The 13,910-nt window shown below is 37.1% G+C and overlaps 2 long non-coding RNA genes across 2 annotated transcripts in view; one reads left to right on the forward strand and one right to left on the reverse strand.

The window, feature by feature from the left end:
* LOC117981706 (uncharacterized) overlaps positions 1-13,910 on the reverse strand; it is a 137,464-nt gene that overhangs the window by 10,082 nt on the left and 113,472 nt on the right. The window contains exon 4 of the long non-coding RNA XR_010109054.1: positions 5,681-5,838. This is a non-coding gene — a long non-coding RNA (uncharacterized LOC117981706). The remainder of the gene's footprint in view (positions 1-5,680; positions 5,839-13,910) is intronic.
* On the forward strand, positions 1,810-13,789 carry LOC130540492 (uncharacterized). The gene is made up of 3 exons (XR_008954461.1): positions 1,810-2,033; positions 2,447-2,761; positions 13,682-13,789. It is a non-coding gene; the product is annotated as an uncharacterized LOC130540492 (long non-coding RNA).

Below are 13,910 nucleotides of genomic sequence, written 5' to 3' on the forward strand. Positions count from 1 at the left end.
AGAAAAAGTACATAATCATATAAGTATACATTTTAAAAATCCATGAAACAAGACTTTCCATTTACAATTGCCTCTAATTAGTAATACTTGACATACTCTCTATCCAAGTTATCACTGGGGCACAGATGAAAACAGAGATGAGGGTGAAAGCTAACAATACCACCACAGCCCAATGCTAGAATATGAGTGGGATTTTCATTTACTGTGAAGCAGGTGGAGATGGATTATGAAAAAAAATTGTGAAGTCTTCACCTTATGACATTGATAAGCTTTGTCCCATGAAATAAACATAACCTGAGGAAAAGGTAAACAGACACTTTGTACCTCCCTCACATATGACCTTGAACTCAGAGATCCTGAGTCTGTGCTAAGCACAAATTCTGGGCAGTTCTCTTTGTTGTTTCCTAATAATTCTAATCCACTTTTAGATTCACAAAATTCAGGCCTCCTCGTTATCCCAGATCTACCACTTACAACTGCATAACTTGGACAAACCCCTTAACTTTTCTGAGTCACTTAACATTTTGAAGATAGTGTCTATGTCATTGGTGTCAAGAGATTTAAGTAAGTACAGGGCTTAATAAATATTAGCTTATTTTACTTTTAAGAAAAAAAGGCAAAACTGGCACAAAAAAGGCAAATATTTTATTATATAAAGACAGCATAGTTTTATTATTTCATACTACTGTGGCCTGAATCATCAATTCTATTTGCTGATTATTGCCAAAAGGGAGTGCAGAGAAATTATTCTAAAACTAAAGTAGTTATTTTTGGAAGCCATTCTATTACTTTTAATTGGTATATAAATAACAACCGCATACAATGAATTACCTTGTTTAGTTATTTTGGTGCATATTCACTCACAGTTTATTTTGGAGGGTACACCAGAAAATAGCACTACTGAAAGCTTAGCATTTTATGGATAGTTTATGGATATTTTACTTTTGTCCAGGCAAGTGTGTGATTTTACTTGCCTTAAATTCTTCAGGTATAATTATTTCTGTGATATAATATGGAGTATATCTTGGGGGCTTTTATTGCCCATTTGTACAGGCACTGAAGCCAATTTGAAACAATCTTCTGAACAGAATCCTGGCCCCCTGGCATAATTACATCCAAGCAGAGATAGCATGCATGCATTCATACTAGATTTCTTAGTTATCCCCCCAATATCAGGCAACTTTATTCCTAACTTGATTATCTCCTAGTAATACTGGGTCTATATAGAAACGGCAAAATCAAAGTCATACTCAAGCATCACTATGAAGTGTAATCTGGAGCTGTGTAACATGTACATTTAGTCTTACAAATCTCAATTCAGGGACAGGTTTTTAGAACACTCAGACCAAACTGTCCCATGTTCTAAAATATGCAAGCTAGGTCAGTTGCCTACACATCTAGACTGCAACCATTTCTATCCTACCTGTTCCCACTATGAGGAATTATTTCTACTGCATCATATGGTGGTATAATGTCATCGGCATGTATGGAAAACACTTATGTATAGCTATAGGGAATGTCACATATCTACTGTGACGTATTACCTAGGATATTATTCAGTATATCATAGGTAATTCTCATTATGAGAACTATAAAGAAAAATAAACACTACCAGTTGTGTCTCCATCTGCCTTTTCTCAACCCTCTTCTCCTTATGAGTTTCTCAGGCTCAAAAAGGCAGGTGCTCACACTCCCAGCCTCTCTTGCAGGTTTGAATGGCCATGATGACCCAGTTCTGGCCAGTGTGACATAAACAGAAGTTGATGTAGGGGAATTCCAGGAAAGACCTTCCGCCATCCCATGAAAGCCATTAGAGCAGAAATTCTCTCCTGCCCTATACTTCCTTCCCCACTTCCTACCTTTGATAGTTGGAATACTGGCAGGCATCTCACCACCAAGAGAAGACAAACTAAAGGATCAAAAGCAACATACTGAAGATAGGAGAGCAAAAGATGAAAATAACTTGGATCGTTAGTGATCCTGAAGGGCCACCAAATAAACCTTTGGATGCTTACCTCTACACTTCCTATTGAGTGAGATACTCAGATACCTTCATTATGAAGTCATTATTAGTCATACATTGTTATTCATTTCTGATAGTATTCATAAGTGATACAAGATTCAGAAAGAAAATTTAATTGAAATTTATACAACGAATTTGGAATTTTCCTAAAGATTTGGGTTTGTGTGTTTTTTTTTTCTTCTCATTGTATCATGAACACAAAAATAAATAATATTTTATTTTTTGTGGTGGCTTCTGTAAAAGTTAAATCAAGTTTTTTATCTACTTGATATAAAGAGTTTTGTTACACATTTTATTTTGTTTTACATTTGTTGTTGTTGTTGTTGTTGTTTTCGTCTCATTCCTGACTTTATTTTCTTCTTCTTTGGCAAAAATTTCTCACTATTCCCAAAATTCCATAATTTTCTCATTTTTCTTATTCAGCAAAACACTTCTCTACTTCAAGTTTTATCACGGACCAGGACTGATCAACTAAATGTGAATAGATGTGTTCTATATCAGCTTCCCTAGAACACAAAGCCTGAATCAAGGATGAAAGGAAGATGCTTTTTGGCAAGGCATAAATTCAGAGGATCCGGGATGAGGACAAAGGCAAGTGAGCTATGCAAGATGTAAAATGATGTTTCAACAACACAAAGCTGATTGTTGGCAGTTGCATCTATTTCATGCATAGAACTTCTCCAGATGGACTACCAAGAAACACTGTGCTTCAAAGAATTTGATAAGGACTATGAAAGGGTACGTATGATAAAGAAGAGAGAAACCGGGTTTCCTCCATTCTTCTATGTTGGTCCAAACTTACCCCCTGGAGAATTACCTGCACACCTAGATTGTATTTGACCCATTAGCAGGCACTCAGAGCCCCAACACCGTGTGCCCTGGCATTCACCTAAGTTCAGATAGGATGACACAGCCAAACAATTTAGGTATGAAGCCTGGCTGATCAGTAGAGGCCAAGTAGAGAGCTTTCTGAGGGCAAAAGGCTGAATCTGCCCTAGGTGTCCAAGTGCCAGACCTAACAGACAGGCAAAGTGAATCAAATAGCTGGAGGTCACAAAAGGGTCCAACACCCAGGGACTCCGAGGAGCTACAGAAGAGAGATGTATAATGTCTCAGCCACTTCCTTAAGGGGAAGCTGCTCGCTCCCCATACCGTAATTTGATTTTCCTACAGACTAACATTTAAACATGGTGTGGTGCTGATCAAAGCAAAAAGAAAGAACAATGCCCTCAACGAGCAGAGCTGACCCTAGACTACCCACCTATCTCTGAACGATTACATTAGAGATAAATAATTTTCCATCTAGTGTGGGCAATTGTATAAATCAGTCTTTTAGTTTCAATGGCATCAGTTCTTTTTCTTTATTTTCTTTCACAGTATTTTAATGTATGCCATTTTCTAACATTCTATATATTCTTGTAAGAGTGCTTGACTTCTTTTTGGAAGAATATACTTTGTGCCATTTGTTTGCAACTCCAAATCCCTACCTACACCTTTCCACCTGCCTTCTTCCCCACTGGCAGATGACATTAATGGGCTCTTCCTTGCTTTCTGGCTTCCAGTTGGAATTAACAATGGGGATATCAGCAAGAAATCAGAGATGAGTAGAAAACAACATTACAGGATTTTTTCTGCTGGGATCCCCTGCCTCAACCTGGCTGTGTCTCTCCAATGAAGGTCACTGCTCCTCTCAAGACAGCCCTCTCAAGAAAATTTGCTCCTTCTGGGTCCTAGTAATCACTCTCTCTCTCCTCATTCCCCTGGGCCTAGAGGTGGTACCAGCTCCATGGTTACTAATCCAGTGTTACTGTACTATTTCTTGTGGTTTCTATCAAGCCCACACTTCTGTAATTGGTTCTTATGTAAATACATTTTCTTGGAATATTCTTAATTTATGCTTGACATCTGTTTTCTGTTGGGACCCTGATTGCAACAAAACAAAACATTGTGTAAGTACATAAAATTTCCAGATATCTCTCTCCCTATTCCTTCCCTTTACCATCACTGCATCTCTCATCTTTATTTGCCCTTAATGTATGTCAAGCTTTGTGGTTACTAGAAAAAGCAGCATCTAACAGAGAAGACAAACTTATGCTTTTCTGACTCTTCTCTGATTTTGTATAATTTTTCTCTTCCTCCCACATTTATTTAAAGAAGAGCCACATTCAACATCACCATAGGATCTGCAAGGGTAATGTTAGTTGGTTTCCATTACATTTCTTCATGAAAGATATTTTTCAAAAAATAATGAATGCCTATATACCAGATTTTAGTCTCTACTCTGCCTTAGCTTCTGTGTAATCCTTAAAGTTCTTTTAACCTCCTCAGGCCCCAGTTTACTTATTTGTAAAGTAAGGGAACTAAATAAAAAATACTCTCAAGTTTCTTTCAACCCAAAATATCTATAAATGTATTATTATAATTAGGTCCTGAATGATAAATTGATAGATTTAAAAGACCAGTGTTTTACACAGACTTTATAGACACAAGGTACATATGTGTGCAGGTGTATTGATATATTTTTGTTTATGAAGAAATGTGTAGGTGTGTAATGCAATGTCTCTCTAATCTTGAAGTCATTATCCCAACAAACTAAGGACTCTAAAATATAGTTTTTACCCAGAGAAAAGTATACAAGTGTCAAGTGTTGCAAAACCCCTGAATATCTTCCCATAGGAAGGGCATTCATTCAAAGACCATCATCAGCCTTTAATTTTCACCAAATTATACTTCTATTAATCATCCACAGACTATCTGATCTAGAGCCCAACGATTGCACAAAAGACATATAAACTTACCATACTAATTTGTAAATTAGGAGGAAAGCAAAATCAAATAAAAAATGACTCCCCCATTTTATTATTCATTCCATCAGTGAAAGTAGTGAGAAATGAAAACTGTCAGTTTTCAACTTGATATGGCACATATTAGACAATAACCTGAGATTTAAATGAAAACTGCATATTTTGAAGTTATCAAACAAGACACTAACAAATTTCTGATCTCTCTAAACACAACTGTACATAGTGTTAATCTCCATGTCCGTAGGCAAGACTATTTGTTTATCACTGTAAGTTTAGCATCTACTACATCAGCTGACCCACAGTAGGCATTCAGAATATATTTGTAAATTAACAAATGAATGGATGAAAGAATGTACTCCTCCCTCACAATTTAGACCATATGCAATCCTGATCTTTCTGTCTAAAAACATTCTGGTAGTTTAAGTTCTAAGTCTTGTAAAAATGAACATAAAATTAGTGATCTAATTTTCTAACATAAACACTTAATTGTCCCACAAAATGTATATCCAGATGCAAGCAAGTAATTGCATATGCAAAAAAATAATTTGCAAGTAAAATGACTCACTTACATTTGTTGAGGACATATTTTACAGGTGCAATTTAGGTGCAAATTTCTGAAATTTTGAACCCAGGCATTCAGCCCATCTAACAGTTTTACTGTGATGTGAAGAATAAAATAGAAAAGCTGCCTTGGTTCTGAAAGTGAGCACCTAGACTGCTATATCAAGCAGCTTAAGTCCTTAGGGTATTTGGGCAGGGAGAGTTAAAAATAATAACAAAGTTATTTCATTTGGGAATATAGTTCTTAACCCAAAAGTTACTGTAGGTTTAAATTTCAAATACATTTTCTCACCAGTTCATCCACTCTCACACGGAACTGCCTGCAGGCAAAATCAAGAAGTAGAGGAAATTTGTCTCAGGCCTCAGGAACCCATCTGTTGTTCTTCTGTTTTCTTCTTCTTTTCCCAATATTAAGGTCGTTCCTCCATATCCAAAATTTTCAATAGTTAGCTAGCGTGAGAAACAAATTCAAAGCCTTAGCACCTCATATTTCAATTATTTCTCACTCTCCTTACTAAGATCAAAATAAACTTGTTTACACATGTTAAAGAAATAATCTACTAAATCTGACATGAATAGCAGTTATTAGGTGAGCTTAGTAATAATACAGATTCCATGGCCCAGTAGAAATAATGATTCTGTAGGGCTATGATTGGGCCTAATAATAAATATTTTAACAATTAGTCCAGGAATTCTGATGTAGACTACCACATTTTGAGAAACATGCCTTTAAAGCTCCAGTTTTTACTTTCCAAGGTGACATGTAACTAAAAATAAGAGTTAAACTATTAAAAATTAGTAATAGATGATAGGTTTCAGCATGAGAATTAAAAAGACCTGAGACTTAGCTGAAATCGTTGAGGCAGTCCAGCATAATGGGAGAAACTCGAATCATGAATTTAGTTGGACTTTGCTCTGAAAGTGTACTCCTCCCTTTGTGAAATATATGACAGTGGACAAGTTCCTGAACTTCTCTGAGCCTCAGTTTCCTTGAGAAAGGATTTAATTAAACCTTCGCTTCCAGGTTTGGGAGGATTGAATGGCAGTAAAGGAAAGAGCCCAGGAAGCTGAGAAACACATGGAAGCAGATCTCTGTCTCTGGAGTTGTAAAGGAGCAGCTGAATATGTCCTGAGAGCCTGGCAGCGTCAGGAACTTGGACTCAGACTGAGAGGTTTTGCAGGGAGCTATGAAGGCAGTCTAGGTGGTGAGCTGCATTGACTAAACTCTCAGAATCAGACCTGTATAATAATATTTCAGTGGACATCAGCACTGATAGATGAAGTTACCAGGAATTAGGTTCAAATCCTAGCATTTTCTAAGACCCCTGAATGAAAATGCAAAGCATGAAATTAAAGAAGAAAAAGAGCCCCAATTTGATTAAGTGGTGTCAACTGATGAATGAAAAGGTTCATACATTTTTAAAGTGGAGCTTTATTTCTCATAAAGGATTGCAGCCTGCAGGGTGGCCATTCTGACAGGCTGGGAAACATAGCCTCCTTCCAGAAGCCAGAAACAGACATTTCGAGGGTGGGAAGAATAAGACAGAGATGTATGCGGAATGAGGTGGCTGACTATACATATTCAATAAGCTATAGGAGGAGTCATGAATATTTATGAAAGGAGAAACATGGGCAGGTGCAATTGAGTTCATGCCTCTCCATGGGACCCCATCTTCAAAAATGGCGGCATTAACATGATCTGAGAGTGAAGTTTTCAGCCCTCTGACATCAAAAGGTGAAGCAGAGGACACAAAAACCCTCACTGCTCGTCCTTCGAAGACTGGCCAGAACCACTTCGTGGTCAGTGGTTTCTTACGGAGAAGGAATGCTGATTGGTTGTGCAGAAACTGCAAAAGGGAGTGGCAGTAGTTAGGCAGTTGGGTGAAATCAGCAGTAAAATTTCTCCAAAGGGCTTGTTTCTGTTTAACCCTTAGGGAAGAAAGCCTAAGAGTGGTTAGCAAGGGAAGGGATATAATGGGACATGTACATCCTCACATCCTGTCATGGCCAGGGGCTCAGCTTCCAAGTTTTCTTTGGCATCCCCTTGGCAAAGAAATGGTCCACTCAGTTGGTTGGGGTCTTAGAATTTTATTTTTATTTCTTCATGGGTATAACTCAGTGAGCTATAGGGGATTCAAAGTAGAGAGAAATTATAATTCCTGAAAACTTAAGAAAGTTTTATGTATTACCCACCTGATGAACACCTGAGGTGTTCCCCCTTTGTTTGTAATGTGCTGAACAGGATGTGCTTTACACAGAGTAATGTGTTCAAAAAGTGCTGACTTTCTCACTAGTCACCTAGGGCAAGCAGGTCAAGGAATAAAAGTGAAAAAAGAACTACAGTATCAGGCTGATCTTTCAATGCCCTGGCTGACAAGCTTGCATTAAAATAAATTATGTCATTAGGAAAAAGTAAAATGTATGATTGTGTGCTGCCTACTATGAAATTTTATAAAACATGGCCCCTGCCCTCTGAATATGAATAAGGAAGGCAGATAAGTCTAGACCTCATGGAAGCTAGCTATTGATCAAGACAGATTTCAAAGGCAAATGAGAGCTTGGAAGGAGTGACTTTTCAAAACTGGAGAAAGACTAGTAGGAGACTGGCCTTGCGCAGCAGCTGATGGACCACTAACGTAGTTTACCTAAAGTCATCTGCCACCCACTATGAAGTAAAGCTGTGATGCAAAGCTACCATTTCCTGTCCTCTCCTAAATAGAAATAAAAGGAGATGATTTTTGAATGAATGTCCCACCTTATTAGTTACCATCCAGTGAGCATCTACCATAAGCCTCGTCTGGCCCTGAACTAGAAACTTCATGCATGTTTCTTATTCTTTCAATGAGGCTGATGTTATTGTGCCCACTTTTTGCAAAGAATCCAAGAATCTACTGAAGGAACTTGCCCAGTGCCACAGACTAAGCTGGGTTCCACTCAGCTCTATCTGACACCAAAGCCTATTAGGTGCCACTGTCTCTGGCCCATGGTTTTCCATGAAGTCACTGAGCCTAAGTAAAGGTAAGAATCAAGCTCCATTCCTTCCTTTGTAGTTTCTACCTCTTTTCTTCTTCATTTATCCCAAAATAATCACACTACCATTTCTACAAAGTAATGCACCCTGGCATATCAGTTACATATCTGTTTTAAAAGAATAAAAAATTAATAAACAAAAAAAGAAAATATTAACTTCAATGCAATAGCAAATAGTTTTGTTATTGGTTGCTCTAAAATTTTCTGAAAAGTAGCCTGTGGAGAATATTCCCAATTTTACTCTCTTTAGCTTCGTTCTCTTCCAGCCTAAAATCCTCAAAAAAAAAGCTTATGTTGTATTTTTTTCCAAAAACATTTACTTTCTTACATGAAGAACACAATTTTGAATATTTGTCTCAAACTGTTGTAAAAAGAAGCTTAAAAATAAAAACAGCATCTACTATACCCATAGCCTCTATAGTGTGGCACTTTCCTATAGAAAATGTGCTGAATTTCAGTCAAAACACATTTTTTCCTTTTAGTATGTGACTTAAATTGATCTTTTCTCCTACTAGTTTTGCTGAGAGTGAGATTATAATCAAATGTTACAATAACAATCGTCAAATATTACAGCAAACCATGCCTTTCATCACTGTAGCCTATCCAAGTGTTTGTCCCAAGGTGAATCTGCCTTTTACTATTGAAAAATTGATGCTGGAGACAGTTATACATCTTGCCTGAGGCCACGCAAAGCCAACAGTAGAAATACGAAGTTAATCATGGAATCAAGTATCCCTTTTTCCCTTGTGTTTACTCTTAGATATCTCTACTCCAAAAACTTATATTTTTAAGAAAAAAATTTTTATTTAGTGCACATTTTCTAGTAAGTCCATTATTTGGTTGTAAACTTCTTGAGGGAAGGAACAATTCTATTGATTCTTGGTATTTAGCAATATACATCCAATGGAAATTTGTTATAATTACATAATTAATTATATGTCTTCCTTTCCTTGTTTCAGAAAGTATTTAGAGGAGCTTTCCAGAGCATGTAAACTTAGGATATAAGCATATAAACTTAAGCATATAAACATATACAATATAACAAATTAAAAGTGAAAGTGAAATATAATGTAAAATATCGTGTGAGATGTAGAAGCAAGATGAAAGGTAAAGCCTGGGGATGTGGCTAAAATGTGTTTACAATCTTGCAAAATGTTATACCGGCTACAAATGGCTCCCATATTTACTTCTAAACTTACTAATAGCAAGTAAGAAAAGGGGAATTAGATCAGTTATCCCATTCACAGAAACTGACTACTCAAAAAACCACCTACTGCCAAAGAGAAGGAATCTTCTTGATACAACAAGCAGATACATACCCTCCAATCTACTGTTACATATGTGTTAAGTAACTTGTAGTGATTGATTTTGTTTTGGTTTAGTTTGGCTGGTTGGTTGGTTGGTTTTCTACACATTTCTCTGCCTCTAGGAACTTGGCAACTTACTAATACATTTACAAGCTAGTAATACCCTAAGCTAAACAATGTCTCTTATTCATAAATTTGTTTAACAATATCAAATCATGTCCCTTGATGGCTGGTGAAATGCTAAAAATTGGCAGAGTGCCGTGATTACAGTCATTCCTAGGATTTGATCAATAAGAAACATTCTGATCTCTGTATTGTCTACCCATTTCTCTCTTGACCCATATAGGTTCTTAATCTTCTAGCCTTTCCTACAAAATCTGTTTCTGGAATTCCCCTGACACAGGTAGGCAGCAGCCAAGAGAGAAGGCAGTAGTGCCACCTGGTGCTCAAAGAGATCAGAGCTTGTACATACCTACTCTCCCACTTCCTGCTCCTCCCACCACTTCTAATAAGATTGCCTATAAACAGTACCCACCCCCTTCTTGGGCCTTCCACACTTAGCCCTCAGTATGCATTCTGCAATGCCTTCTCCCATTCATTCTCCCTCCCAGGCTGCCTTCGATGCTCATTTTATCAGTTTTCACTTGTAAACACATTGAATGGTGGGAGGAGAGTCACATGATGTGAGTAACCCCACAATCCTGGCTGGTACCAACTCCAGTGTTAAAATATAGATGTACCAAAGTAAAAATATTTATTGCATTTTTGGGCATTGAACATTGAAAGGATTCCAAATATCGAGGACCAGGGAGGAAATAAGCACAGATGCCGCCATTTGGTGGGTTGTTGTTGTTGTACATTTCAGAGACAAAATACAGTAAATGTTTTACAGACATAGTTGCATTACTATGCGTCCCCTGACATACTGTGCTTGTCACTTTATTATTTAGCATTTATGCGGTATTTTATCTGTCCTATATTATCTTTCACAAGCCTATCAAATAGACTATTTTTATTCCTATGCAGAACCTTGTCACAAATGACCAGACATGTTAAATTTCCCTCTCATCATACTGAAAGTTCCCAGTGAAAGCTGAAGGAAATTTCAATGCCTTGTCCTTTGCCTTCTATCAACTGATTCATGAAATGACCACTAAAGTCCTAGTAATGTATGAGGAAAGGAAATAGATATAAAAATATAGGTCTGTATTCATGGAGCTTTCTACTCTGATGGCCTGGGGATTCCTGAGCATCAAACGAAAATTTGTATCACAATGTGAGTGTCCTAGCTAGGTTAATAGACTAGAATTAAGTTATGCACCATAGAGTATAATCATTGTTGTGTTTGTACTAAACTCCTGAGTATGGCACAAAAGAGAGAGAGAAAACAGAAAGAAACAGTTTAAATGTGCAGCTAATTCCCCACACTGTTCCTTTCAGTGAGCATACACCCTACCGCATGCGTGTGACAGAAGATGGCGGTCAATGGTTCTCAGCCTCAGCTCCTCATGCATGTACCTCTTAGTGTGGAGCACTGAGTACGTGTCTAGTTTTAAAGACACTATGTGTCTTTATTATATATAACCACGAAACATAAACTACACATAATCCAACTGCTTTACGTGTGCTTAATTCATGAAAGCGCAAACTGGTCCCAATATCTGAGGGAAGCATGCTTTATGTAGGACTCATGGAGCAATAGTATGACAGTCTCAATGTGGCATCAATGTAGACTTAACATGTTCTATTTGATGGGCTATTTAAGGTATTTTCAAGGGTGATATAACTATTTGTGATTTCCACTTTATGCCTTAATTTCAGACCCTGACACCCAAGGAGATGTAACTCAAATGTTAAAGTTGATCTGGGGGAAGGAGGAAGGAGTGTGACTTCTTGCTTACATGTGTCAGGGAAGGTCTGACAAAGGAGATGGCCTTTAAGTTGAGTCTTAAAGAATGACTGAGATTTGTCTAGGCTAGTTGGGAGGATAGAGTACTCCAAGCAGAGGAAACAGCAATCTGCAGAGGCAGAACTCTCTAAGCGATGGCATTTTCTAAGTATTCTAAATAATTTGATATGGTCAAAGGTTAAGGTACATGAGATGCTGAAACTCTATTTTTTATTTATTGGGACATCAGAGATAATTGTTAAACAGAAAAGTAGCATGATAACTGTGTCCCAAAAAGGGGCCGTCTGGTGTCTGTGTAAAGACAGCATTTGAAGTGACCAAAGAAGGAGCAGAGATAAGTTTGGAAATTATTGCCTAGGTTCATGTGAGAAACAATAACAGATTAAACTAAGACACTGGCAACAGGAGGGAGTGGAATGTACAGTTTTTAAAGAATATTGGAGTCAGAAATGACAGAATTTGGTGACAGATTGGATGCAGGAGATGGCATTTTTCCAAATTCAAAGATATCTAAAAAGTTGATTTAGTCAAGCCCTGAAGAAGTAAAGCAGCTAGCTACATATTTATAAATTTGCTCCAACTCATGAGAGGGGTGTGGGAGTTAGAAATGTACCCAAAAGCAAATCACCAATTAAGGATCCTAGGAAGAATAACCTTCATTGATTTTACAGAGAACCTTTCCCAGAAACAGCCATACCAAAATTGCTTCTCCATTAATTATAAAACAATAATTCTTAAAAGCCTTGCCTATGATATCAGTCAAGGTCCAAAATACAAAATTATATATGAGAAACCATACCATATTTTGGAATTTAATGTATGGAAAAACGGTCTCTACTAAGAAAATTGTCTTAATAAAAGACTGCATAAAAGATATATCTCTCTTTTTTCCTAGGCTTACTAGGAAGCTCAAAATTAAATTTAAAATCAGTCTTAGGGCCATGTGTGGTGTCTCGCACCCGTAATCCCAGCACTTTGGCAGGCCAAAGCAGGAGGATCGTTTGAGCCCAGGAGTTTGAGACCAGCCCTAGCAATATAGCGAGACCCTGTCTCTGAAAAAAATTTTAAAAACTAGCTGGGCCTCGTGGTATGCACCTGTAGTCCTGGCTATTCAGAAGGCTCAGGTGGGAGGATCATGAGCCAAGGGGTCAAGGTTGCAATGAGCTATGATTGTGCCATTGTACAATCTGCCCAGGCAACAGAGCAAGACCCTGTCTCTAAATAAATAAATAGATAATAAAATCAGATTTGATGAGATGGTTAATTATATGTGTCAACTTGATTAGGCCATGGTAGCCAGATACTGGATCAAACATTATTCTAGATGTTTCTGTGAAGATTTTTTTACGTGCAATAAACATTTAAAGCAGTAAACTTTGAATAAATAAAACAAATGAAACAAATTATTCTCCACAATGTGGGTTGGCTTCATCCAATCAGTGAAATACCTTAATAGAAAAAGACTGATCTTTCTCAAGAAAAAGAGAATTCTGCCAGCAGGCTGCATTTGAATCTGAATTGTGAGTCTGGGTCCCCAGCCTCCCAACTACCCTGCAGATATGTGTATTAAGAAATATATATATACTGAGAGAGCAACATATATATAGAAACATATGTACACAGCATATATGTACAAATATGTCTATTTAGCAGATATATAAATATATATACAGCAGATATATATAAATATAAATATCTACTATTGGTTCTGTTTCTCTGGAGAACCATGACTAATAGACTCAGCAATTATACTGGTCCTGACAATTTCTTTTCCTTCTTTTGCAAAATCTTAATTTTTTGTTTGTTTTTATGCTTGCTATATATATCTTATTGTAAATACATCATGTTTGGGGGATGTCTTTCAAAATTAGAAAATGTGTTTTGAAATTTAAACACACTAAAATCAGACAGACTCTGCTACGTACTTTTATTTTTCACGTCAATTCTTAAACAATGCTGTATGATAAATGATATAGTCCTTCAATAAAGAGGAGAAAATTGAGCCCTAGGAAATTTACATGACATTTTTAACTTCCAAGCCCTGCAGATAACAGAGCTGTGATGGAACTCGAGATCTAAGTGATTCTAAGTGACCTCCCAACACACAATGAAGCCTCTGCAAAGAAAAGCTTAAATTAAAATAGAACACAAACTCTGAAGGCCTTTGCTAGACTTATTTTAAGCGTAACCTCTTGTGACTCAATTTACCTTTTTGCTTGGAAATGACAACTTCTAAATGAAGTATTCTTTCTTACAAAGGACAGGAATCCATCACA

This window comes from Pan paniscus, chromosome 11 (genome assembly GCF_029289425.2).
Source record: "Pan paniscus chromosome 11, NHGRI_mPanPan1-v2.0_pri, whole genome shotgun sequence".
Classification (NCBI taxonomy): domain Eukaryota; kingdom Metazoa; phylum Chordata; class Mammalia; order Primates; family Hominidae; genus Pan; species Pan paniscus.